General features: G+C 38.3%; 1 protein-coding gene across 2 annotated transcripts in view; it reads left to right on the plus strand.

Annotated features, from left to right (window-relative positions):
* Positions 1–27,648, plus strand: part of GNAQ (G protein subunit alpha q) — a 313,102-nt gene that overhangs the window by 235,051 nt on the left and 50,403 nt on the right. The window lies entirely within an intron of this gene.

Genomic DNA, 27,648 nt, shown 5'->3' on the forward strand with positions numbered 1-27,648 from the left:
GCAGACAGACATGCCAGTAGTAAGTCTTAAATATCCTTCTGATAGGATAGAAAAAAAAAAAAGAAGGAAATGAGCTATCTCCAAGAGCTAATTAAAATATAATCTGGCATATTAAAATATACTTTTAATACTATACATTTTTTGATATAGAAGAATTCTGGTTTCTGGTCCTTTTAAATATTTTATTTTTCTGCAAGTATTAATATCTCTATCCTAATACATATCCAACCCTTTTTAGCATTTCTTTTGTATGCAAAGTTGATAAAGAGTTTGGGAACCAGTATCCTACTTAGAGCTCAGGTACCTACCTATTGTGCATTTCAGAATCTTTCCAGGGGTGCAAGTACATGGGCTTTTGAATAAAAAAACTTTGTAAGAATGTTTTTTAAGCCATTTGCTCTCTGTAGCTATAATGCAAAGTGCCCGGTAAGCAAGCTAAAATAGATGATGGTTAGTTACCAAATTTTAAGTTAAGCAATTACCATCAGAATTTTAGCTATAATCTGTCTATATGTATGTCTCTCTTTATCCCTATGCTCATTTGTTCTGTCATGCTTGGACCAGTATTTTGAATATAATGGCTATCTGGGGAACAGAATAAGACAACACTTCTAATATCTTTGAAAATTGAGTCAAGATAGAAAATGTTTTGAGGGCTGTCTACCATGTGCTAGGTACCAGAGTATCTAAAGAGATACAAAAATGAAACATAAAATTAACTTTGCCCAGAAGGACCTCATAAGAGCTATATATATCCTTTTGTTAGAATAGAGTATGGGGAGAGGAAGTCCCTTATTATTATGGGTCATGATCTCTCTAGTTTGCTGTCCAGTAAAATAAATTTTAAGACCTTTATCAGAAGAACACATAGTTTTTTTTCTTATGTCACTGTTTACATTATAGCTAGAAAAAAGGAAGTGTTTATCGATACACATTTTATACAAGGCAAATACATTATATCTATAAAGATATATATATATATATATATATATATATATATATATATATATAGTGATTTAATGCTCATCAATGTACCACTTTAACATTTTCAAAGCAGGAAAGAAAATCAGTTCCTTAGGTAGCTCATCATCTAATTCTACCACATAAATGCAGTCCTTCAGTTATCTGGACATCACAGATTATTGATCCTGCTTTTTACTCAACATTGCTCATGGATATCTGGTTTTTGTTAAAAGTATGTTATTTTATATTAATTAGAGTAAGATGACATTATTTTGATGATTAGTATCATAACTAAAGTCTCCACAGTAACTTGCCATTCAATGTGCATTATGTGCATCTAAAAAATATTTTGGGGACCTCAGTGGTGACCTACCTTCAGCTCAGGTCATGATCCCGGGATCCTGGGATCAAGTTCTGCATCAGGCAGGAGCCTGCTTTTCCCTCTGCCTAAGCCTCTGCCGCTCTCTGTGTGTCTCTCATGAATAAATAAATAAAATCTTAAAAAAATAGAAAAAAATACTTCGCTAGTTTCACTGATTCCTTGGTAATATTTATGCTATAAACTAAGGTGATGTATTGTCTTTTGCATTAGGACTCCTGAATTATCTGTGAACATTTTTAAAGTCTGCCTTGTAATCCTATGAGAAAAAAGTCATTTTATGGTATTCTTTTCTCAGACCTGCAGTCAAGCCTATTGGTCATATTGCAGAGGATCTTAAGCATAATAAGAACAAGGCTGCTCATTAATTACTTCATCCGTGTTGGCCACAGCCATCATTGTTGCTAATTAGGGAACATTGTCAAAAGTATTTTTTAATGTCAGGTGGTAGTTACATTCTTTTTTTCTCCACGTGAACTAATGTATGAAAATGCCATTGCCTCTCCACTTCCTTAAATCATTAAAGAAATTCAGAACTACAGAATTCTACTTCCCCCAAACTTTCTGCTTTTGGTGAGACAAAACTGAAATAAACTCTTAAAACCTTTTGTTCTTGGTTTTGAAATCTGGTGGTCATCACTTTAATCCAAAGCAGACATTGTGATGCCTCAGTTGATATATATTTGTGAGAAACACCTGGAAATAGGTATTGACAGTGTCCCCAGCGTCCCAGAAAACTCTGGAAAACGTGCTGCAGGCCACAGGCAAAAGCAGCTGAAGTACTTTGGATTATTGCTTTGACTTTTCATATTTCTAACACTTTTTGCATTAATCTTCAAGTTCTTTTTATATAGATCTGCTTTTGTCTTTCTAAATTCTCAGTGTTCCTAGGGTTTGGGGAATGAATTTTTTTTTTTTTTTCTCCAGAGAGGGACATGTATCATCAAACAGTGGGTGAGACTGAGGAGGATCTTAGAGTCATGTCGATTTGCGCCTTCCCTTTGAGGTCTTATTTTCCCTATGATAGCACATTAGCACGGAGCTAGCTGTTCTACTGTAATCATTTCATGCATATATTACTTGAGCGCCCGTGAAAGCCAGAGCACACATTGAGGCATCCCCAAACACATTTAAGCTTATCAACATGTATTCATACTCGACCTTTTAGTCTTGATTTTTCTGATTTTCTGTTAACATGAATATCTGAGCACAAACACAACAGTAATTTCTTAAACCTTGACTCAAACTGTCTTACAGACTCTGTTCTTTATAGAATCTCAGACTTAGCCTTTTCTCCTTCACTTCCTTTTTGAATGTATACTTCTAATCCTTTTGAAATGGTCACAGCCTGTTTTGTTTTACATTTTAATAAAATATCAAGAGAGTTTCCATACCCTAAGCATTGCTTTGAACCAAGATAGATTCCCCAATTTATGTCTAGTGTGTGTGTTTAAGATTTTATTTGTTCATGAGAGACACAGACAGAGAGAGAGAGGCAGAGACATAGGCAGAGGGAGAAGCAGGCTATCTGCACGGAGCCTGTTGCAGGACCCAATCCCGGACCCTGGGATCTGGACCTGAGCCGAAGACAGACACTCAACCGCTGAGCCATACAGGCATCCCATGTGTGTGGTTTTTTAAAAAGATTGTATTTATTTATTCATGAGAGACACACAGAGAGACAGAGACAGAAACACAAGCAGAGGGAGAAGCAGCCTCTCTGCAGGGAACCCAATGCGGGGACTCAATCCCAGGACCTGGGGAATCACATCCTGAGTGGAAGGCAGATGCTCAACCACTGAGCCACCCAGGCGTCCCTATGTTTATTGTTTATTGCTTTCCATAACATTTATTCTCAAAACTGATTCTTGGAGTGGCATGAATAGACTAGAATAGGACAGAATAGAACAGACATTTATAATACCTAGTACTTTATACCTGTTCAAAACTTTTTTAAACCATCACTCATCTGCATCTCACCCAAGGTCATCCTTATGAGGTGAGAAGATCAGGTTTGTTGGTGTTGCAGTCTAGCAATAAAGATACAAGAATGGAGAGATTAAATCTCATGATCATGATCGCCCAGAGTCTGAACCCAGACCCCTCTAGACCAATTTCTTTTCCCCTCCTTCACAGTGTCTTCCAGAAGTAAGAGACAACTTCAAAGGAAAAGCAAAAAGAACTATTAACGTATCCAAGAGCATGGAAGTAAAATGACGATCCTGCCCCTGCAAGACGGCATTGAAATACATTTGTCTGCCTCTATGTCCTTATTATATTCTTAGATGACAGTAGACCAGCCAGAGATCTTTTACTGGTAGTTCAGAGTTCTTGTGTTGCTCTTTGGAGTTTGAACTCTCTTAAAACAAATGGTCTAAAATAATGCACTTCCTTAAAATATTTCTCCTTTACTGGGTTTTATTTTTTTAATTTTTATTTATTTTTTATTTTTAAAAAATATTTTCTTTATTCATGAGAGACAGAGAGAAAGAGAGAGAGAGCCAGAGACACAGGCAGAGGGAGAAGCAGGCTCCATTCAGGGAGCCTGACGCGGGACTCGATCCCAGGTCTCCAAGATCACACCCTGGGCTGAAGGTGGCACTAAAGCACTCAGCCACCCGGGCTGCCCCTTTACTGGGTTTTTAAATGAATCCATTTTAAAGTTATTTGGCTACCACCAAAGTCTGAACATTTTCTTTAAAAGTGTGAAACCTGTACTTTTTTCTGCTCTAAAAACTCCAAGTGAGTTTTGGGAATTTTCTTCATATAAAATTCAGTGTTGGTGGGGAAATGACTAAAAATTGAGAAAAGAATTCGGACCACAGAGGGGAAGATCTATAGGAAATGCAGAAGTCATTAGAAGCCAGAGTTGAGCTCATGACATCCATTCTCAGTTGGCTTGGCTCTCATATACCGTATTGATCTTAAATCATGAAACCATAAACTTCATCATGCTCCTCAGCCTTTGGCATACTGGGCTCGGATTAATGGCCTGATTACCAAGGATCTTCCTGAAAGACATCCCACTCTTTTATATTTTTAACTCTCTTTCCCATTTCCTCATTCCTTTGTTCAGTTTTAGCCACCTGTCCCTTCTGCTTTCATCCTTCAGGCTTTCTGCTTCCTCATTATGATATTCTTCAACATCTCTGCTCAGATGGCTTGAAGGAAGCTAAGAAGAAGTTTTCTGATCACCATTTATGAATTAGAACCAGGGACCTGTACTTGGTGCTGCTAAGAGTGCGGGGAAGCAGGCGTACGTGGACACTGTCTGTGTACCTGTATGTTAGAAATTCTTCAAAGGCTACATTGAACCCATATTGGTATAATCTATGCAATAATCTTTTTTCTCTTTTAAGAGAGAGAGATTGAATGGGGAGGGACAGAGAGAGAATCTTAAAGAGGCTGGCTGCTCATCCAGCACAGGGCTTGACTTCATGACCCTGAGATCATGACCTGAGCCGAAATCAGGTTAAGCCGATGATTAACCAGCTGAGCCACCCAGGGGACCCTATGCAATAATTTTTGTAAGGTGAATTATATAAGAAAAACAGATTGCCACAGAGTATATTTAATAATATCTGATTTCTAGAATTACATACACATAATTATTACAGGGAAGGTTGTTAACCCTACCCCACCGCTGCAGCCCCAGAAAAAGAAAAGAATTTGGAAGATTTTCTGTCATGACCAGGGTGTAAACAGTGATTGTCCTTGCTGCTAATGTTAGTATTACAAATAATAACTGAAACAATATATTTTTTTTCAAATAAAGATTTCAGATTGGAATTTTAGCTCTGTCATTTGCCGTCTTCTCCATTTTTCTTCTGGATCATCTGTCTTTTTCTCACTAATTTTTAAGAGTTCCTTACATTCTTTGGATGTGAGTATTTTGTTATATGTATTGCAAACATCTACTTTGCAGCTTGCAATTTATTAATAGTGTCTTTGATGAGTAGAAGCCATAATTGTATAAAATTTCTAAAAATTTCCCATGATGGTTATGTATTAGCACACATATTTCTACAAATATGCATATGAGATAGGATCAAGTAAATCACCTGAAAAGTCTGATGAAAGGACAGTAAGGATTGGAGGGTGAGATTAAGCATTAAAATGCCAATCACAGGACCAGGTATCTATCCTAGTAGTAGTTCACAAATAATAGGCATCTCTTAGCAACCAATAAAAGATAATCATGGCCTGTTAGAAGATTCAGTTATTTTAAAAACAAGTTAGCTTCTCTTGGTTCTGAGCTACTCCTGCATCTTCACAAGGGGATGCCGTAGGAGGGAATAAGTTACTTGCACAATAACATCCCTCCAGGAAACCAAATACTAGAATTCATAGGGCTGTCTCTTAAGCTTCTCTCAGTATAAATTGGTGCCATAGTCTCAAAGCTTATCATGGACCAGTACCGAGTGGTCTAAACACACAGCTTGATGTAAGAACAAAAGCGAGAAGAGCCAAGGAAATGGATTTTGTTTTAGAAACTATTTCAGGGATACAAGACAGCATAAAATTCTAGAGAACTTATTTTTTTTTAATACTTATCTTCACTGAAATAAAATGATACAGATGCAGTTAAAGACCTTACTTAACCCTGGATTCATTTCTCTCTCTCCTCAAAAGTCACTGGCTTCAAAAAAAAAAAAAAAAAATCACTGGCTTCAAGTTGGCAATGTGCGTGTTTTTTTTTTCACTTTTTTTTTTTTTACTACATATGTATATGTCATTAAGCAATATGTAATATTGGATGCTTAATATTATGCATGATTGTAAATTATATTTAGTTGATTTCATTTTGCAGTGGTTTGTTTTTCATTCAGCATCGTTCTTGAGATTTTTTTCTGTTAATATTGCTACACATGGCTTTAATTCACTTATTTGGACCACCATCTATTTCCATTGTGTGAATATGCCCTACTGTGTTTCACACGTTTCTTAATCAGCAAGGTGGTTTTCAGCTGGTAGATTACCTTTTCCACCCTTCCTGTTTTCACTCCAACTCACAATGGAGTTGTCCTTTTTTAATTGATGCATACACTTTTTTTTTTAAAGATTTTATTTATTTACTCATGAGACACACAGAGAAAGGCAGAGACATTGGCAGAGGGAGAAGCAGGGTCCCTGAGGGGAGCCCGATGTGGGACTTGATCCAGGACCCCGGGATCATGCCCTGAGCCAAAGGCAGATGTTCAACCACTGAGCCACCCAGGTGCCCCAATGCATACACCTTTTAAACATATTCTACTTATTATTGTTTGCCAGTTATACATAAAAAAATTAGCTCTCAGTGCATGGTTTGTCATTTTGCTTTGTTGCTTACACAGAAGGGCTTTAATCTTAATGTAGTCAGCTCACTCGTTTCCTTTATTGGTTGTATTATTGTATTTTCTTTAGGAATATTTTTGCTTCCTCTATAATATGAAGATATATCCCTTATTTTCTATTAAAAGTTAAAGGTCTTACTTTCATAGTTGTTGTTTTTCAGAGAGGGAGAGAGAGAGAACCGAAGCAGAGCAGGGGTGTGAGTGGAAAGGCAGAGGGAGGGGAGAGAGAGAATCCCAAGCAGGCTCCACACCCAGCACAGAGCCCAAGGTGGGGCTCCATCTCACAGCCCTGAGATCATAACCTGAGCCAAAATCAAAAGCTGGACATTTAACTGAACTGAGTCACCAAGGCACCCCATTACAGTTTTTCTACATACCTGTAATTGAGTTTTGAGTATGACAGAGTAAAGATATCATATTTTCTAGCTATACATCTGTTCAGTTGATCCAATACCATTTATTGAATAGTAAATCCATCATCCATCTCTACTGATGGGGTTTCTTTTACCTTTTTTCTTTTAAATTGTGAAATATATACATGCATGTAAAGAAAAATACACAAATTCAAAATGTATAGCACACTGATTTATCACAAAGCATCTGTGTGTCCAGCACCCCAGTCAAGAACCAATGCCAAGACCACAGAAGCCTGGGAAGTGCCCTTCCCCAAGCAGGTGCCACTCTTCTTGAAGGGAGTAATTTAGTTTTAACACTTAAATATGTATCCCTGAACCCTATAGTTTTTATTTGTGTTTAACTTTTATACAAAGGAAATCAAATGGTGTGTTTTTGAACTTTTTTAAAACTTTTGTGTCTAGCTTCTTTTGCTCAAGATTATACTTGTAAGGTATAAACATTTTATATAATTTATTCATGTATAATTCATTCACTGTCATATAGTACTTTATTGCATGAAAATGCCACTATCTCTTTATCCATTCTACTCTTTCTAGACTTTTCATGTGTTTCCAGTATGGGGATATTACAAATAGTGTTTCTGTGAATATTCATATAAATATCTCTTGATGTACACAGGTACACATTTCTATTGGCTATATACCTAGGAGTAGGATTACAGACACATAAGGAATACGTATTTTCAACTTTAGTAGATAAGGCAAAAGTATTTTCCAAAGTGAACGTACCAGTGTACACTCCCACTAGTGATGTCTGAAAGTTCCTGCTATCTGGCACTGTTTTTCATTTTAGCTCTTCTGGTGCCTAAAGAGCTGAGCTCTGGGCCCTGCATGCACCTGTTTCCTTGGACACACCTTCACTCCTGGTGCAAAGCTATGGTGGTTCACTAGAGCCCCATTCCCTCAGGCTCTCAGCTGCTGCCCCCAGAATCAGCAGCTAACCCTGGGAGAAGAGACCCCAAATACTGGGCTCACTTCTCTAGACATTTCCTTCCCCAGATCTTGCCCTGGTAATACTTCTCTATTTTTCGACTCTCTGAGGGCTTTAAGCAGGTATATTTTTTATTTTGTTATTTCTTCTGGCTGTCCTCCTTCCCACTGATACTAATGACACATGTGACTTGTATCAAGTTTTACTACATATGTGGGTCTTTCTCTGGGTTTTCTATTTGATTGATCTGTTTACTATTGTACCAATGTAAAATTTATCAAGTCACTAGTTTTGTCATAATATTGAGATCATCAAATCTACCTACCTTGTAGTTCTTCGGAATTTTCTTAGCTACTTTTGGTCCTTTACTCTCTTGTAAAGTTTAATTTTGCTCACCAAATTCCAAAAATAACCCCAAAAACAAATCTGACTGGAATTTTAATAACTATATAGGTAACTTTGAGTTTAGTCTTTCAACTTTCAGGTATTGAATTTTACCATCCATAAGCAGGACATGGCATAGCTCACCATTTGTCACTTAAAACACTGCTTATGTCATTGTATGTGGTCAGTTTTCATAAATGTTCCACATGTGCTTGAAATTGTGATTTCATATTTTGGGGCACAAGGTTCTATATGTTACATCAATTCGAACAAACTTACTGAGTTATTCAAGTCTTCTAAATCCTTACTAATTTCTTGTCTATTTGATTAGTTACCCGACAGTTACATTTTTTATTGTTTGTAATATTTTTACTGACATAGGCACATACAGAACAACATATAAATGACAAGTGTTCAGTTTGAGGGATTATTGCAGAATTAACACATCCATGTAATTACCATCCACCATGTGAGATGGACATTATTAGTACCCCAGGAGCTCCTTTGTATCCCTTTTCAATCACAACTTCCTACTTATTCCCCCAGGAATAACTATCATTTTGACTACTAACACCATAGTTTTGCCTATTTTGAATTTAATATAAATGAAATTAAATGTATTCTTTTGTGTCAGCTTCTTGTGTTCAAAATAGTGTTTGTTAGATATTCATGTTGTGTGTCACTGAAGTTTTTCATTTTTCTTACTTTATATTATTCAATCAAATGAATGTGCCACAATTTATCCAATCTATTGTTGGTGGACTCTGAGTGGTTTTCTCTTTGCAAGTGCTGTGGATAATGCTGCCATGAATATCCTTTTCATGATGTTTTGACTCATATGTGCCTGATTTTCTGTTGGGTAGGAATAGAATTGATAATTCACAGTGAATGTATATGGTCCTCTGTTGTGGATACTGCCTGTGTTCATTTTCTAGGACTGCTGTAACAGATTTGATGGGTTACAAAATAGAAATTTGTTCTCACAGTTCCAGAGGCTGAAAGTCTGAAATCAGAGTATCAACAGGGCCATACTGCCTCTGAAGGCTGTTGAGGAGAATCTCCCTTTTTTCTTCGTCTTTCAGCTTCTGTTGGCATCCTTGTAGTTGCCTTGCTCGGGTCTCTTCCTCTGTCTTCCCTTAGCCTTCTCCTCTCTGTCCATGGCTTCTCTTCTGTGCTCTCTTAGGAGGACATTTGTTGGATTTAGGGCCCACCCAAATAATCTGGGAGGATCTTATCTGAAGATCCTCAACTTAATTACATCTATAAAGATGTTCTTTCCAAGTAAGATCACATTCACAGGTTCTGGAGGATAGGGTGTGGACATGCCTTTTTGGGGGTCACCATTCAACCCACTACACTGCCAGTTTGTACTTTAGAAACAGTTTACATTTCCACCCACAGTATATGTGTGTTCTTCTTTTATATCTATGACCAACATAGATATGGTCAGCTTTTTAAGTTTCAGCCATTATATTGGGTTGGTAGTGACATCTCATTTTGGTGTGAATTTGCATTTCTCTGATTACAATGAGATTGAATACTTTGTATATTTCTTTCCCACTAGATATCCGCTTCTTGAAGAACCTCTTTAATTCCATATCACTTTTCTGTTAGCCTGCTTTAAAAAAAAAATCATTAATTTAGAGGCCTTTTTATATTCTTGATACAAATCAGTTATCTGTATTGCAAATAACTTCTGCCACTCCATGACTTGCTTTTTTTTTTTACCACCTTAAATGATACCTTCTTTAAAAAAGATTTTATTTATTTTAGAGAGAGCGAGTGCACAGGCAGTGCGAGGGGAAGAGGGAGAGGGAGAATCTCAGGCAGACCCCATGCTGAGCTCAGAGCCCTCTCCAGGGCTCAATCTCACCACCCTGAGATCAACCTGAGATAAAATCAAGAATTGGACACTTAACCGACTAAGTCACCCAGGAACCCCTTAAATGATACCTTTGATGTGGCTAATTAATTGGTGTTTTAAACTGTCCTTTATATGTCCTCCTTAAAGAATCTTACCCTTGCCCCCAGTTGTAGTGCATAGTGTTTATATTTTGGAAATCAACATCAATCAAACATGTTGTTTGCTATAGGTTTTTTTGGTTTTGAATTATATTGCCTACATAATTTCACTTTTTTATTTTGTCAATTCTAATTACACTAAGAAATAAAATACTAATATTGACACCAGCATTTTAACATTATAAACAAATAAAAACACTAGCTGGTGATTTTTCCTTGATTTTTAACATCACTTGGGTAGAAATTATCCCTTCATGTATGTATTTTGGGAATATTGGAGAAAATGGAAATATATTAGACTTTTCTTTTAAGGTATATGTTTCTTTTAGATAAATATAATAAAAAATGCTATTTGTAAAATAAAAATTATATACATTGTATTATATATAATGTATTATGTATAATGTATATATGTATATGTATGTGTGTATATATATACATATATGTGTGTGTGTGTGTGTGTGTGTGTCTGTGTGTGTATATATCAAGTTACCCAGGCAGTCTTTTGTCATAAAAATATTTGCATAGCTTGGTCGGCTCATAAAAGTATACAGCAATGAATCCCTAAAATGAAAAAAAAAAAAAAAAAGGAAGGAAGGAAAAAAATGTCCTCTGACTTTTATGGGGGGAAAAAAATAAAACCATCTGAAAAGCCGCATGTGAGGTGTTTTTTTCCCCTCTCACTGACAGAGTCATTTTTAAACCTCTCACTTCGGTTGTAAACTTGTCTATTTCTTTAATTCCATGCTAATATTTTTTATATTTTGAGATCTCCTGATCATGTCTGTTCTAGGTTTGCGATTTGTATATATTTCTGATGGATTGTTCTTTTTGTCAAGATGTTGGGTTTTGTTGGGGTTTTGGGGGGGGGCGTGTTTTTTTTTTAAGTCAGAGTGCTCTTTGCTGAAATAAAGCAGTTATGCAAGAAGCAGACCGGAAGTGCCAGTATCCTGCCTTTCGGTCTGGTGAGTCACAGAAAAGGCTGTGTTTTCATAAGAGGTGGGGACTGAGCAGGAGGAAGTCAGAGAGCCAGTGGCAGCCCCAGAGCCAGGGCAGCACTGGGCAGACTGTACATGCAGGAAGTGAGCTGAACAGGTTGTTACTAACTTGGGAATGAAAGAGTATTTCGGGAGCCATGTCTGTAGTGACAGAAGGTCTATCCATGTAGAAAGGAGAAAAGATTAAATTGAGGGTTTTTATTAACAGCTTATTAAGATATAAATCATATACCACCAAATTCACCCTTTTAAAAATTTAGGCTTCAATGGGTTTTAGTATATTCATAGAATTACATGAATATCACCACTATCTAATTCATTTAAAAATATATAGACTTTATTTTTTAGCACAGTTTCAGGTTCACAGCAAAATTGAGTGGAAGATTTCCCATAAGCCCTCTTCCCCCACACACCCATAGCCTCCCCTACAGGATTTGTCACATTTGTTTGTTACATTTGATATATTTGTTACAATTGATAACCTTACGGTGAGGTATGATTATCACTCAAAGTCCATAGTTTTCTTCAGGTTCACTCTTTCTATGGATTGTTGTATGTTCTCCGGGTTTTGACAAATACATAACAACATGTATTCACCATTCTGGTATCATACAGAATGGTTTCACTGGCCTGAAATCCTGTGCTCCCCCTGTTCATCCCTCCTCCCTCTCCATCCCTCCCTCCCACGCTCTGGCAACCACTGATTTTTTACAGCCTCCAGAGTTTTGCCTTTTCCAGAATGTCATAGAGTTGGAATCATACAGACTGTAGCCTTTTCAGATTGGCTTCTTTAACTTAGCGATATGCATTTAAGATTTATCTGTGTCTTTTGTGGCTTGGTAGCGTGTTTCTTTTTAGTACCAGATAATATTTCCTTGATTGGATGGACCACAGTTTGTTAATCTCTTCACCTGCTGACAGACATCTTTGCTGCTTCCAGGTTTTGACAACTTTGAATAAAGCTACTGTCAACGTCCATGGGCAGGTGTTTATGTGGACATAAGTTTTCATCTCCTTTAGGTAAATACCAAGTTTGCAGGATTGCATAAGAGTATGTTTCATTCTGTAGGAAACTGTTAAACTATCTTCCGAAGTGACTGTACCATTTTGCATTCCCACCAGCAATGAGTGCAGACTCTTGCTGCTTCACATTTGATATTTTCAGTTTTCCAGATTGTGACCACTCTAATAGGTGTTAGTGCTATCTCTTTGTTGTTTTAATTGGCATTTCTGTATGTCATATGTTACAGAGCATTTTTTCATGTTTGTTATTTTGCATGTCATCTTTGGTGAGTTGTCTGTTCAGGTATTTGGCCCATTTTTAATCCAGTGGTTAGTTGAATTTTAAGAGTTCTTGGGCATTTTGGATAACAGTCCTTTATTAGTTCTATCATTTGCAAATAGTTTCTCCCAGTCTGTCGCTTGTCTTCTCATTCTTTAGTCTTATTTTCTTTTAATGTCTTTGTCTGCTTTTGATATTAGGATAATGCTATCTCATAGAATAAGTTAGTATGTATCCATCTGCTACTGTGGCCTGGAAGACACTAGATAATTGGTATAATTTCTTCCTTTAATATTCAGTAGAAATCACTAGGGAAGCCATCTGGGGCTACTTTCTGATTTGGAAGGTCATTAATTATCAATTCAATTTCTTTACTTGAGGTCAATTCAGATTTTCTATTTCTTCTTGTGTGAATTTTGACAGATTGTGTCTTTCAAGGAATTGGTCCATTTTCATGTAGGTTATCAAATTTGTGGGCATTGAATTGGCCATAGTATTCCTTTATTATCCTTTTAATGTCCATGAGCTCTGTAGTGACCTCTTGTTTCTGATACTAGCAGTTTGTGTTCTCTCTTTTTTACTTAGTTGTCCCAGCTAGAACTTAGGCTCTGATAAAACCCCAATAGTTTATACTCTGGCAAAATAATTTCCCTTGAGACCAGCCCTTATTAGGAAGAACAGAAAGCTCTGGTGTATTTCATAATGGCTCCTTTTCCATCCCCTATGACCATGTTCCCCCAGAGTTTTTAGTGCTCAGACTTGCCCTCCAGCAATTTGTCAGTTACAATTTAGGCTTCCCTCCCCCTTTCTGGTCCCTGTGGAAGTGTTTTTCTCATGGTTTCTGCTCTAGTAAGCTGTGATTCTCTGTATTCACATGTCTCTCTCTCCAGTTTGTGGGATAGCAGTATGCCCCATGTCCTCACTTCTCTGATGGATCTAAAAAAAGTTACTAATTTTTCATTTTGTTCACCTTTTTTTACTTTCTATTAGGATGCAGGGGTGACTTCCAAGCTCCCTGCAGGACAGATGGGAAACAGGAAGTCACTACTCTAATTTGAGGCCATTATTTTTATTACCCCCAAATTAAACACTGTTGCTGTTATCAGTCACTCACCATGCCTTCTACCCCCTTCCCCCCCACAACTACAGCCTTCAGCATCCACTAATTACTTTATGTCTCTATGAATTTGCTTGTTTTGGACAATTTATATAAATGAAATCATATACTATGTAGGCTTTTGTGTTCATCCATGTAGTAGCATATATTAGTACTTCCTTTTTATTGCCAAGTAATATACTATTGTATGGACATACCATATTTTACTTATTTTTTTAATAAATTTATTTTTTATTGGTGTTCAATTTACCAACATACAGAATAACACCCAGTGCTTATCCCGTCAAGTGCCCCCCCCCCAGTGCCCGTCACCCATTCACCCCCACCCCCCACCCTCCTCCCCTTCCACCACCCCTAATTCGTTTCCCAGAGTTAGGAGTCTTTATGTTCTGTCTACCTTTCTGATATTTCCCACACATTTCTTCTCCCTTCCCTTATATTCCCTTTCACTATTATTTATATTCCCCAAATGAATGAGAACATATAATGTTTGTCCTTCTTATTAATCCGCTGATGGAGACTTGGGTTGATCAGACTTTTAATATATTATAAATAATGCTGCTGTGAACATTCATAGACAGTTTTTTTTTTCCTATGGACATATATTTTCCCTTTTGGATATTCCTAGGAATAAAATTTCTGAGTCATTTGGTAAATCGATGATTATATCTTGAGAAACTGTAAAACCATTTTCAATGTGGCTACACCGTTTTTGCAGTCCTACCAGTAATATATCAGGGTTCCACTTTCTCCATATCCTGGCTAATACTTGTTACTGTCTGCCTTTTTTTGTTTTAGCCATGCTAGGAGTTATAAAATGGTATCTTATTGTGGTTTTGATTTCTTAAGTGACTTATGATGTTTTTAGTTGCTTATTGGCTTCTTTTGAGAAATACCTATTAAAATCTTTTGGTTATTGTTAATAGGCTTATTTCTCTTTTTATTGTTGAGTTGCAAGAATTCTTTATATATAATTATTACTAGATTCATCAGGAATATGGTTTACAAATATATTCTTCTATTCTGTGGGTTATCTCCTCACTGCCTTGAAAGCGTTCTTTGATATCTGAAGGTTTTTAATTTGGATGAGTCCAGTGGATCTGCTTTTTCTTTGGTTACTTAGGCTGTAGATGTCATGTCTAAGAAATATGCCTAAAGTAAGGTTATGAATATTTACACCTATGTTTTCTTTTAGGAGTTTTGTGGTTTTTGCTTTGCATTTTAGTTTATGACTTATTTTGAGTTAAGTTTTGTATATAATATATAAGATAAAGGCCCAACTTTATTTATTTATTGGTGTGAGGAAGTTCAGCTGTCCCAGTGTCATTTATTGAAAGACTCTTCTTCTTGAGTTTTCTTGACATTGTGTTAAAAACTATTTACCATAAACATAAGCATTTATTTCTGGACTCTTGATTATTGTAACTTTGTAGTAAGTTTTGAAACTGAGAAGTGTGAGTCCTTCACCTTTGTTCTTCTTTTTGAGATGGTTTTGGCTATTCCGGGGCCCTTGCATTTATTTCCATGTAAATTTTAGGATCATCTTGTCTGTTCTTGCACATGTACTGCTTCCCTCTCCCCCCCAATCTAACTGGGATTTGGTAGGGATGATGTTTAATACATATATCAATTTGGGGAGTATTGTTATCTGAGCACTTGAGAAGAATGTGAACTCAACTACTATTGAGTCAAGTCCCTGTTAATCCGTGTCAGGTCTAGTTGGTTTATAGAGTTTTTCAAATCTTTCTGTTTGTTTGTCTGCCTGGTTGTTCCATCCATTATTGAAAGTCGGGCTGTTCAGTTGTTTATTTCTCCCTTCGATTTTGACAGGGTTTGCTGTACGTATTTTGGGCCTCTGTTTTTCAGTATATATGTTTATGATTGTTAGACTTTCTCAATGGATTTAATCTTCTTCATTATAAAATATTCTCTGTCTCTAGTAACAGCTTTTGTTGAAAGGTTTGTTTTTTTCTGATATTCGTATAGTCACTCCAGCTTCTCTTTTGGTTACTTGTGCACGTGTCTTTCTATCTTTGGACATTCGATCCATTTTGCCTTTGAGTCTAAAGTGGGTCTCTTGTAGCCAGCATATAGTTGTATCATGATTTTTTTTATCCCTTCTGCCGATCTCTGCCTATTGAATATTGAATATTTTTATTGCTGATTTTCACAGCCGCCAGGACTGGGAGGCAGTTGGTTGTCAAGGCTGTTGTGGAGCTGGGAAAGGGGGATGGGAGTAGTGCAAGTTAAATACCCCCAAAATCACAGTTCACATTGGCTATTTCTCTTGAACAAATGTTCTTCAGATTGTTGCAAGTCATTAATTAATTTCAAAGTTCTGAAAAAGTTGATGTTGACAGGTTTTGTTTTGTTTTGTTTTGTTTTGTTTTTTGCCAGTTTTCTCATTACTTTTTGTGGAAAGGTAGATTGGTGGAGGTCCTTGGTCCATCATCCAAATGTGCTTCTCTAAATTGAATTTTAAGGGTATATCTGACCATTTTATAATCATAGAGACACAGTTGCTGTGTGAAGTGCTTTTCTTTTTTTTTTTAACATATCGGAATGGCCGAGATTCAAAAGAAAGATGGATGTAGAGAAATAGATATTCTTATATACTGGTGCAAGGCGGATAAATTGGCACAGCCTGCCAGTGGTATAGTAATTTGTAAAATCCTTTATGGTGTTTATACCTTTTGATCCAGTAATTCTGCTTCTAGGATTTTATGCTAATTGTTTAATTGGTTACGGGTCCCAATAATATGGAAAGAATAGTCCATCACAACACCGTGTATAGTTGTGAATAATTAAAAAACAACTAAATTGTCCAATAGTAGGATATTGGGTTTAAAAATAATTCAGAGTACAGGTTTCTCCCACTATCAAACACAGAGAATTCCAGGGAAACTGTTACTGGAATCATTGGAATTGGATTCTTGGGCTCAACAACAATAGAAATGAGGCCACAGAAAAAAGTTAAAGGCACAGGCAAGGCTTTCTCGGGGCTACAGCTGGAGCTGAAGGTGGACATAGCACCAGCAGGGAATAGTTAGGCCGGCCTCCCTGAAGAGGGGAAGCCCTGCTTACATAAGAAAGCTCCCTTCTCCTGATTGGTTGGCAGGGCCTCGTCCTGATTGGTCGGAAGGCAACTCAGGCAGTTCATTGGTGCTTTGTGCAGCCGCGGTCCTCATTTTAAGTCCCTGGTGTTCATATGAGGCCATGTCCTGGCTGCATTTTGGTTCTGCTCTGCGAGAGAGGCAGTGTAACCTCTGCCACCAACAGACATTGCCCCAGATGCACATTTTTTTGTTTGTTTGTTTAGGGCTTGTTCCCATGGACCCTAACTGCCTTATTCCCAACCTGAGATATGTCATCCTTATTCTTAAGGGGAACATGGATGGGGTGGGGCTCATCTTCTGTAACTACTTACTGCTTATTAGGGGCATAGACCTTGTCTGTCACTGGAGGATAAGGAAATCTCTGGCTATCTGATCCCTGATGGCTGTGGGTTTCAATCCCTGTGCAAACATCAGCTTGAAATGGAGCTACTGTAATGCAGAGGACACATATTAAACAAAAAAGTTAAACAGGCAAAGCCCAAAAAGTAACAGCAGAAAAATGGCCACTAAGAGCCCAAGAAAAGGCAAGAAGCAGGTAACACTTGGCAGGTACCCCTTAATGGAGTCCCTGATGGCTTGAGCAGTAGGGTTCTTAAAATTATGGAGCCGGGAGGCCTGTGGGAGGATGCTGTCAGCCCTTGGTTCCACATCTCCAGAAACATTAATGTAGAAACAACAAGATGGATTTGCAATAGCACATACTCACCCTGGTTCAGCCAAATCATGTAAGGCTAATTGGTGATCTGAGAGCATGGAAGCCGGAGAGTCTAATAAGGTTCCATTGGTTGGCCTCAGGGGCCATAATTTTAGATTGACCAGTAAGCCATCCTGGTTCATTGAAAATACCCATGCCTTTCCTAACCTTTCAGAAGCCAAAATGGCATAAAGCGAAGAAGCGTTTACAATTTCATAAAGCAAAAAATTCTCTCCAGATTTCTTCCAGTTAGAAAAACAGGTACGAATGTAGTCTGCCTTAAAAATAAAGTGGCATATGGGGCACCTGGGTGCCTCAGCGGTTGAGCATCTGCCTTCGGCTCAGGGTGTGATCCTGGGATCCGGGATCGAGTCCCCCATCAGTCTTCTTTCAGGGAGCCTGCTTCTCCCTCTGCCTCTCTCTGTGTTTCTCTCTGTGTTTCTCATGAATAAATAAATAAAATGTTTTTAAAAAACTGAAGTGGACTTTTGAATAGCAAGGGAACTTGTGTATCTAGGAAATAAAATACCATTAGGTACTAAAAATGAGAATATAGATGCATAATTATTGGAAAGAAAGTGGCTTCTTATGTATTGATATAAAGAGATGGTTTCAAAATGCCATAGACAGCACACATCTAATTTTTAAAGATATATAATACAGATATTTATTATTGACATGTACAATAACATCCGGAAGGTTAGTTAACATGCAGTTGTTAGCAGAGATTATCTCTGAATGGTTGGACTAAGGACAATTTCATTTCTCTGTTTCATTTGTCTTATCTGCATTTCTAATGTTTTTCATAAACATATACTGTATAGATTAACAAAATCATAGATGTTTTAAAAGTCAAATTAAGAAATCTTTTTTGGAATGTTTATCAACTAAAATCTGGTTAAGTAAAAATAAACCCTGAGCTGCTTTCTCTTTTCCTAATTGGTTTCAGGATAAGATGGAGATACAAGGGAAGAAAGAAATCAGTACAAATGATGAGTCAAAGAAGCTTAGCCATATTAGAAAACATCCATTCTCCATCAATTTGCTGAAAATATCTTGAAAACTGAGATGGCCTTTAGAAATAATACAAATTAAGGAGTCCATTGAAATAAGGGAGACAGTTTTATGAGGCCAGGATTTATCTCAACACTTGTTTGTTCATCTTAGATGGAGCAAATGCAGAGAGTTAAATGCTCAAAATAAATGAAAGCTTTACATTGTCGACAGTCAAGTAAATGCTGTGGGCTCAAAGCCAAAAGAGTCTGGACCACTTTGGCGGCCAAATTGAGCGAGCTGGGGTCTTTCTTGAATACTATCTGATTCTCCTTTTTTTTTTTTTTTCTTCTCAGAAAAGAGAAGGGTTTGTCTTTTGGTGGGGAATCTGTATTTTATAAAGCTTAAGATCATTATCAGTAGCTTTGTTACCCTCTAGCAGCATATATGATGGAGCTCAGTAGTTCATAGGAGGTCCAGATCGCATGAAATTTTCTTCAAAGAGATTAGAGTAAGATTCAAGGGCATGTATAAGTGCCATTCTCTGTGTACCTTTTGTGGCCTCAGTTAAATCTGCTGCAGAGATATCTCCAGCATGTTTTCACACATGAACCTATGAAGAAATGAATAAAAGCTGGGTTTTGTTTTTGTTTTTGTTTTTCTTTTTTTGAATTGCCAATTCCTATAATGAGAATTGCCACTTTAAAAAAGGAGTAAGAGGGCCACCTGGGTGGCTTATTGGTTGAGCGTCTGCCTTTGGCTCAGGACGTGATCCTTGGGTCCTGGGACTGAGTCCTGCATCAGGTTCCCCAAAGATAGTCTGCTTCTCCCTCTCCCTCTCTTTCTGTGTCTCTCATGAATAGATAAATTAAAAATCATTTAAAAAATTAAAAAAGGAATAAGAGAACAGGGATTTCTTTTAAGGAGGGACATGGGCAGCTGTGATGTATAACTTCAAGGCAGTGCCTGAAGAGGCAGTAGTGAGGCAGAGTTGGATTGTCTTGGTTTGAATCTACCTCTATCCATTTCAAGCTGGACAATCTGGAAGAATCAATATCCCTGTGCCCTGCTTCCCTTTCAATGTACATAATGAAGATACTATTTATCTCAAAGTATCATGAGGATTATTAAAATAGGTATCATCTAAACTTCCTGGAGCACATTGAGATTCAATAAATGATAGTTCATGTTATCCATAATTTTAATGGTGAACGAAATGCTGTGATAACTTCCATTTCTAAACAATATCATCTGCTAATTCAGGCTCCTTCAAGAGAACTCTTTGATGTGACATTTATGCCTTACAGCCAGAGAAATATACTTAACTCATATTTGTTCAATAAGAGAAAAATAGAGGGGAAAATGTTATTTCTGCATAAGGCTAAAAAACAACGAAGCTTTTGTTTCAGAAAATTCCTTTCAGAATAATAGAAGGAAAAGGTTTTAAAATGCAGAAAAGGGAACTGAAATCAATATGGCTTTTAAAATGTAGCTACTCCTATTCATAACATATTTGTTATCTGCTTCCATGTTTTATTTATCATAGTGTTTGTATTAGTCATGACTTTGTGCTTGAAAAAGACAAAAATTCTTGCAAATTAATTTATGTACATAGTGGCTCATGCACCCAGGAAGCTGCCTTGAACTAGGGATTTGGCTGGGAATCTCTTTCTCTGGTCAAACAACCCCAAATTATATCTTCCCATCTTAGCAACCCAAGAGCAAAAGGCATTTCTGCTTCTTGTGCAAATTGAAAATTTCAGGGGCAGAGGATGTAGTATATTGACTGTTTTGGGATGAATTAATGTTGATCCAGTGGTCAGAGGCAGATTTTGTTTTCAGGAGATTAGAGGGCATGAAGGAGAACACACCTGGCAGAGAAAAACCACTCTCAGAGAATAGCCACTCTCATGGTGGGTTTCAACACATCACAGCCATTATTGGCTTGTGAATTCCCATATGGTGTGTCATGAGCTGCATCTTTAAAAATAATTAAATAAAGTAGATTTCAATGGAATTGAAAATATCAAAGGGTATCATAGGAGAACTATTGTTTCATGAAGCTCTTGTTTCCATTGTTTGTGTGCGCATGTGTGTTTGGACTACATACAAGATAACATGAATTTGTTCACGTGCATTGCAATTATAAAAGGCTCCCAACCGGCACTGCACAATGCTCTCATGGGTAAATGACTGCTATCACTGGGAAGGTAGTCCACTGTGTACTGGGCTTTTACTCTCCATTCCAACCAAAGCATCAAGAGAGGAACTGGGAGTATGGGACAGAACCAACTGGGGATGGGAAATAGTTGCTCCCCTCTCCCCAAGTCATTGGGGTTGGGTTTTTGTTTTGTTTTTGTCTGGGGACAGTTTTTTTTTTTCCTTCTGTGACTCAATTTAAGATAGATGTAAGTATCAGAAATGGCTGCAGCCATAAATTCCATGCAAAGTCTCTTTTCATTAGAAGGGCCAGCTTCACAGGTGTGCAACCCTGTGCAGTCACAAGGGGCCCCACGCTTCGTTTAATGCCCTGATGTCTCCATCTTAATTTTTAATACGGTCTCATATTTTCATTTCAGATGGGGCCTTGCAAAGTATGTAGTAGCTAGTCCTTTGGTCTAAACCAAGAGCTCAGTGGCTAGGATCCTTTTGCCGGCACCCAGAGAGCCGTGAACACCCCAGAGCTACCCAGTGCTTGCGGGGTGCATGATGACATTCGCAGGAGGAATATATATCTTAAGTTCTCTGTTAAACTTCATTTCACCTGATGCCTCTTCATTTTAATTTGCTTTTTTTTTTAATGCCACAGAATGTGCTCTTCCTGATTAATTTGCAGCTTGTTAATACATACTGTAATTAGCAGCCGATTTCCTGCCTCGCTTCCCCAACAGTGCCAGGCTGACATGCCCAATGAGGACGGTCAAAAACTAATCATTGAAGCCGTGGCAGCACAAACTGATGTTTAATGTATGCCCCATTTCTCCCCAGCCCCTCTCTGCCCCCGCATCCCTTAAATAGGCTGTCAGCTTACTGAAAGGGAAGAGACAGCATCGAATTTAAAAGAGCTTGCTTGCACTTAGGTTATATATTCATTAAACTGAGTCTCTAACCTACAGTGTTCGTATGCCAGCACATCCTTCTTGTCCAGCCTTTAAGTTGTCCGTCGAACTGGGTTAATGGTTAGCATGCCCCCCCCCACCCCCTCCCTGCCCCACACACCAGAAGATACCCAGTTAATTCAAAACTATGGATGAATGGGGCGAAATAATGCTTAATTTTCCATGCCCTGGAAAATAAAAATCTTCAAACAGTTTTTATCTTTGTGATTTATGCTCTGTGATTCCATTTCTAAATTGCCCAGTGCTCAGTAAGAGTTTCTTTGGCAAAGATACAAAACATATATAATCTTTTGTTTTGCTCTCTCTTAATTCACTAAAACCATCAGAGTTCCATACTGTTCGGTTGCTCTCCCAACTGAGGAGGGAGGCCTTGCTGTGGGACTTGTCAAACCAAGAAGTAAAGCTCCTAAGATCTTGGTGCTGGATTTTCAGGTGGTCTGAGCCATTCAGCTAAATGATTCACAGGTTGGGATTTCAGATGCTAGATCACACAGAAGTAGAGCTCTTACCAAGGAGAGAGTAAGGGAAAGAGGATAATAAAAAAACATCTGGGGGAGAAGGCTTTATTTAACAAAGGCCTATTGTTGACACTGATAATAAGCTCTCTGGTTTTGGGTTTGGGATTTTTTTGGTCGGTTTTTGTTTTTGTTTTGTTGTTGAGTCTGGTAGGCCCTAGTCTCTGGTTTCAGTCAAGATTATGGGTTGGGTTTTTTAATTTGTTTTGTTTTGTTTTGTTTTGTTTTGGTTTTCTGAGTCTTGGGATGAGAATCGAAGTATTAACCTGCCTTTGCACAGATCCAGCAGGCACCGAGCACAGAAATGACCCGACACCTAACTGGATAAAAATCATTCTGTTTGTTATCAGACAATGAATGAGTGTTCATCAGTACACATCTTCCTCTTTCCGCTCTCATCCACAGAGTACCTTTAAAAAAGCTAAAGATAAATGATAAACCTGCTCTTGTGGAATGCTACATATCACTTGAAACGCTGAAACTAACACAGAATACTTAATATCCCAAGCCATATGCCAAATTCCAAGCCAACCTAAAATTTTCCCAATGATGCCATTTTGCTGATTCCGTTTCGTTCACTGGTACGCAGTACCATGAGGAGAACTAGTGTTTGTTGCTCTTTGATCACACAATCCCCATTAAGATTCTGTTTCTTTATCTTTAACACTGAGGGAAAAGGGTAATTCTTATTGGAATAATAATAATAATTATATAATAATAATAATAATAATTAGTAATAATTCCATCTGTGGTTTTCCTTTGAATGAGTAGCACAGTCTCCAGAGATAAGAAACCTATGCATTCTTTTCAAACCTTCTGCCTGCCTGGAATATAAAGCTGCATGAATGTTGAGGGAAGTTGGTCATTCCTGTTTCTTCTCTCCAGCAGCTGTACCCCTTTCTATGGCATGTAGCAGATTCATGTTGAACAAGAGCTGCCTCGCTGTTTCACACAGGATGCTACTCCAGTGGGGTTCAAGGAGCAGAAGCTAACCTCTCACTCCCTGTCTTCCAGAGCAACACAGGCCCTGGTGTTGTCAGGGTCTGCATGTCACTGTCAGGCCTAAGGGGTTCTCTTAGGTTAGCTTACTCATTCCACTTTGCTGTCATCAGAGTGGGTTTGCTCAGAATTTCACTGTTGAACCAGACTCTCAACTAAGAATGTTATTAGACCATAACTAAGGTGACAAGGGAAGAAGTCTCTATGATACCAATGCCAGGGCCTTCAAGGTGGCCTACAGCCCATTTGGCAGCCAGCCTGAGACTACTTAACTGAAGTCTGTATAAGCTTCAGAATGCACAGGTTGGTTTCTGACTCCTGAGTGGTTTAGCTGTGTGAAAGTAGAATCTGTAGAATGGATTCCTTGACCACAAGTCCAGAGAGATTTCTTTTAAAAATGAAACAAAACATGTCTGGTGATAAAGGGAAGTCTCAGAAAAGAAGTTTGTACTGCTATTGTGCTTGCCATTAACATTAACCAGTCTGTTGTCTCACAGTGAAGCTGACCATGAGCGGCATCTTATAGGGGAAAGGGAGAGCCTTTGAGCTTATGTCTTCAAGTCCCAAGCTTGATGTTTGTTCTGTGACACCTTGCTTTGAATGTCAAGCTAAGGTTAGGGACATTCTTGTCCAAGTTGAATATATCATGACAGAAATTTCCAGAGCTAAATATTTATTGATCATCATAGCAAGGCACCAGAAGTATCTGTACGAACCATCTAGTTTGGTAGCTTCTACAGTTGAGGCTAAAGAAATTTGAGTATCTAGGGTTATTCAGACTTAGGTTTCCATTGGCGGTTTTAGCAAAAAAGAGCTTAGAATTCTAAAGAGGATTGAGATCCCAGATCTACTACTTTCTCACCGTCTGACTGTGGGGCTCTCCAGGCCTCAGTCTGTTTAGCTGCAAAGTAGGGATAAGAAGAGTGTGTCTTCAGAAGTGTTAGGGTCATCTAACCTAAGTGGATTTGGTGACTTCACATATGTAAAGTATTTAGGACAGTCCCTGACAAATAGTAAATGCTATAAAAGTGAGTATTATAATTATGATGGTGATTATTCCTAATCCAGGAGTCTGCAAATACTCCATTTTGGAAATCTCCTTACCTGGAGTTCGGAATATAAAAGCTAGAACCTCAAAACATCAAAACTCAACAAATTCCCCATTTTGGAAGATTTTTTAGGGCTTCTTTGCAGAAGGAACGAGGGGGAGGGGGCACCATGGGGTCAAGATTTAACAGTCTCCATTAAATGGATGGACAGAGGAGACAGAAAGAAGGCAAAAGATTTCACATGTGAAATCCTGTGAAAACACACCAGTTTGAGATCTCTAAGTATTCTTTCTCTTTTCAGCAGTCATCTTAAAGAAAAAGAGAGACTTCTCTTTAGATATTAATATTCTCATTCCATTTTATCAAATTGCAGTGGAAGCTTCTTATGGAAATCTGATGAGAGTTACTGTCATTGTTTGCACTTTCGAGCACTCAGTCTTTTAGCCTGGCTTGTACCATTTGCTAATAGTTTCAGTGTAGATCTGAATTCCTTAGTGAGATTATAAGTTCCTTGGCAAGAATAGCTAGTGATGCATATTGGCAGAGCAGCTGACCACCTACATGGCTATGTTTAGAGCAGTGGTTCTCAACAAAGCTGGTGGGAGGCTCTTTTATACCCCCACCCCAGGGAACATTTGCCAATGTTTGGAGCCATTTTGGGGTCTCACAACTGGAGGGGGTGCTGCTGGCATCCAGTGGGAGAGGCTAGGGATGCTGTTAAGCATCCTACAATGCACAGGACAGCACCCCACAATAAGAAGGACCACTGTACCCACCCCCATTTTTCCCCTTGCCAGCTCACTGACCACCAGGAATTCCAAAGTTAGAGGATTATGTGTTTGTCTTATGTCAAGCCCTGTTAAAATGCCAATCCACATTAGGCTTCCCCTGACACTTACATATTAGGGTAATTCTGTTTGCCCACTATCTCTTTCCAAAGGTAGATTTTGTAAAGATAGATGACCTACAGAAGCACGGAGAGTGTTTCTGAAGGGAAAGGCACTGGAAAGAGCTTACTGAAACCTTTATTCCTTTTGTAGGGACAGTCAAAACCTTTTGTAGCCCCCCAGAGAGGCCCTGCACAGCTACCTGGTTAAAAACAAGAGCGAAGGGCATCCACTCAGAGCCAGTCATCCTTTACCGAGTGCTGGTCCCCTCCAGCGACCACAGCTCCAGCTGTCAGTAGTTTACACCAGCTCTCAGGCTCCAGACAGCAAAATTGCATGGCCAGCGCTCCAGGCATCTGAACACCACTGTCTGGTCTCCCCAGGTGCTGAGCCCAGCCCGGAATGGAGTGAACATTTTCAAGTTTAGCACCTCTCCCTTCTGGATCAAACTCAAAAGAAAACCAGAGACACCCAGAAGTCTCATCCCACGTGCATTATTTATTAGTCAAAAATCACAGGAGACGGTGTTTATTTTCTTTCTCCTGGATTCTTAAAAGTGCGCCTTCCCCTTTGGAAAGCATTTTTCGACCCTTATCAAGAACAATCCACTCTTTCCAGTATGTAGATGGAGTTGATGTATTATATGTGAGCTCTAAATCTGAACTAAGGAAAGTTTTTTTCTAAGTTTTAAGGAAATGTTTTTCTTCTCCAAAAAGAGACTTCATTTTCCACTTCACACGATACTAATTTTTCTTTGTAGTAAAATATACATAAAACTTACCATTTCTGAGCACACAGTTGAGAGGTGTTAAGAACATCCACGTTTAGGCACCTGGGTGGCTCAGTGGTTGAGTGTCTGCCTTTGGCTCAGCATGATCCTGGGGTCCTGGGATCGAGTCCCACATCAGGCTCTTCATGGGGAGTCTGCTTCTCCCTCTGCCTGTATCTCTGCCTCTCTCTCTGTGTCTCTCATGAATAAATAAATACAATCTTTTTTTTTTAAAAAAAAAAAAAAAAGGAAAGGAACATCCACGCTGTGTAGCCATCACTGCCACCCATCTCCAGATTTTTTTTTTCATCTTTGCAAACTCTAACTCTGAGCCCATGAAGAAATAACTCCCTACTCTGCCCACCCTCCAGCTCATGACAACCACCATTCTCCTTTCTGTCACTAGGATCTGACCAGTCTCAGCACCTCACATAAGTGGAATCATTCAGTATTTGTCCTTGTATGACTGGTTTATTTTACTTAACGTGTCTTCAGTGTTCATCCACGTAGCATGTGTCATAATTTCCTTTGTCTTTAAGTCTGAAATGATACTCCATTGTGTGTATATTCCACATCTTGTTTACCGTCTCACCCATCAGTGGACGTGTGAGTTGCTTCTACCCTTTGGCTGTTTAAATAATGCTGCTTATGGAAATGGGAATGGGGGTGCCTGGGTGGCTCAGTTGGTTAAGTGGCTGCCTTTGGCTCAGGTCATGATGTTAGGGTCCTGGGATCAAGCCCTCTGTTGGGCTCCCTGCTCAGTGGGGAGTCTGCTACCTCTGCCCCTCCCCCCACTTATATTTTCTCTTTCTCAAATAAATAAAAAAAATCTTATGGGGAAAAAAGAAAATAGGTATATAAATACTGGTTCAAATTCCTGCTTTCAGTTCTTTTGGGTTCCTGCTTTTGATTCGTTCTTTCATCCCAACGTGGGCTTGCTGGATTATATGGCAATTCTGTTTTTAATTTTTTGGAGGAACTGCCTACTGTTTCTCATAGTGGCTGTTTCATTTTACATCCTCACCAGCAAACAAGGTTTTGAGTTTCTCTACATCCTTGTTCAGCTCGTAGTATTTTCTGGCATTCCTTGCATGTTTTATGATAGCCATCCTCATGGATATGAAGTGGTATCTCATTGTGATTTTGATTTCTCTGGTGAGTAGGGATGTTGAACATGTTTTCATGTACATTATTGGCCATTTGTGTATCTTCTATGGAGAAACGTCTTTTCAATTCCTTTGCCCTTTTTTGAATCAAGTTTTTGTTGTTATTTTGAATTGTAAGAGTTATTTATAAAGTCTGGATATTAAACTCTTATAAGATAAATAATTTTCAAATATTTTCTCTCTGTCCATGAGGAGGTGATATCAATTTGCTTGAAGTCCTTACTTTTCTAGCACTCAATCACGTCAGTAGTAGAAAGATTCTCCTATGTCGATGATAGTTATTTTTTCCCTTCCTGAAGTCAGAGAGAATGAGCAGTATGATCTTTGGATATCCTTCCTGTCATCTCTTTGTTTGCCTGTGTGTCTCTCTGTCTTTCTGTTTGTTTAAAGAGATTTTAAAAAAATAGATAAATAGTTTTTACTAACACTGCTGTAAACTGGTTTTTATCACTCGCAGCTAGTCAAGTCAGTGAAATGTCCACTAGGTGGTACTCTAACTACAGAATCAAGCTGAAG

Source organism: Vulpes lagopus, chromosome 2 (assembly GCF_018345385.1).
Source record: "Vulpes lagopus strain Blue_001 chromosome 2, ASM1834538v1, whole genome shotgun sequence".
Classification (NCBI taxonomy): Eukaryota; Metazoa; Chordata; class Mammalia; order Carnivora; family Canidae; genus Vulpes; species Vulpes lagopus.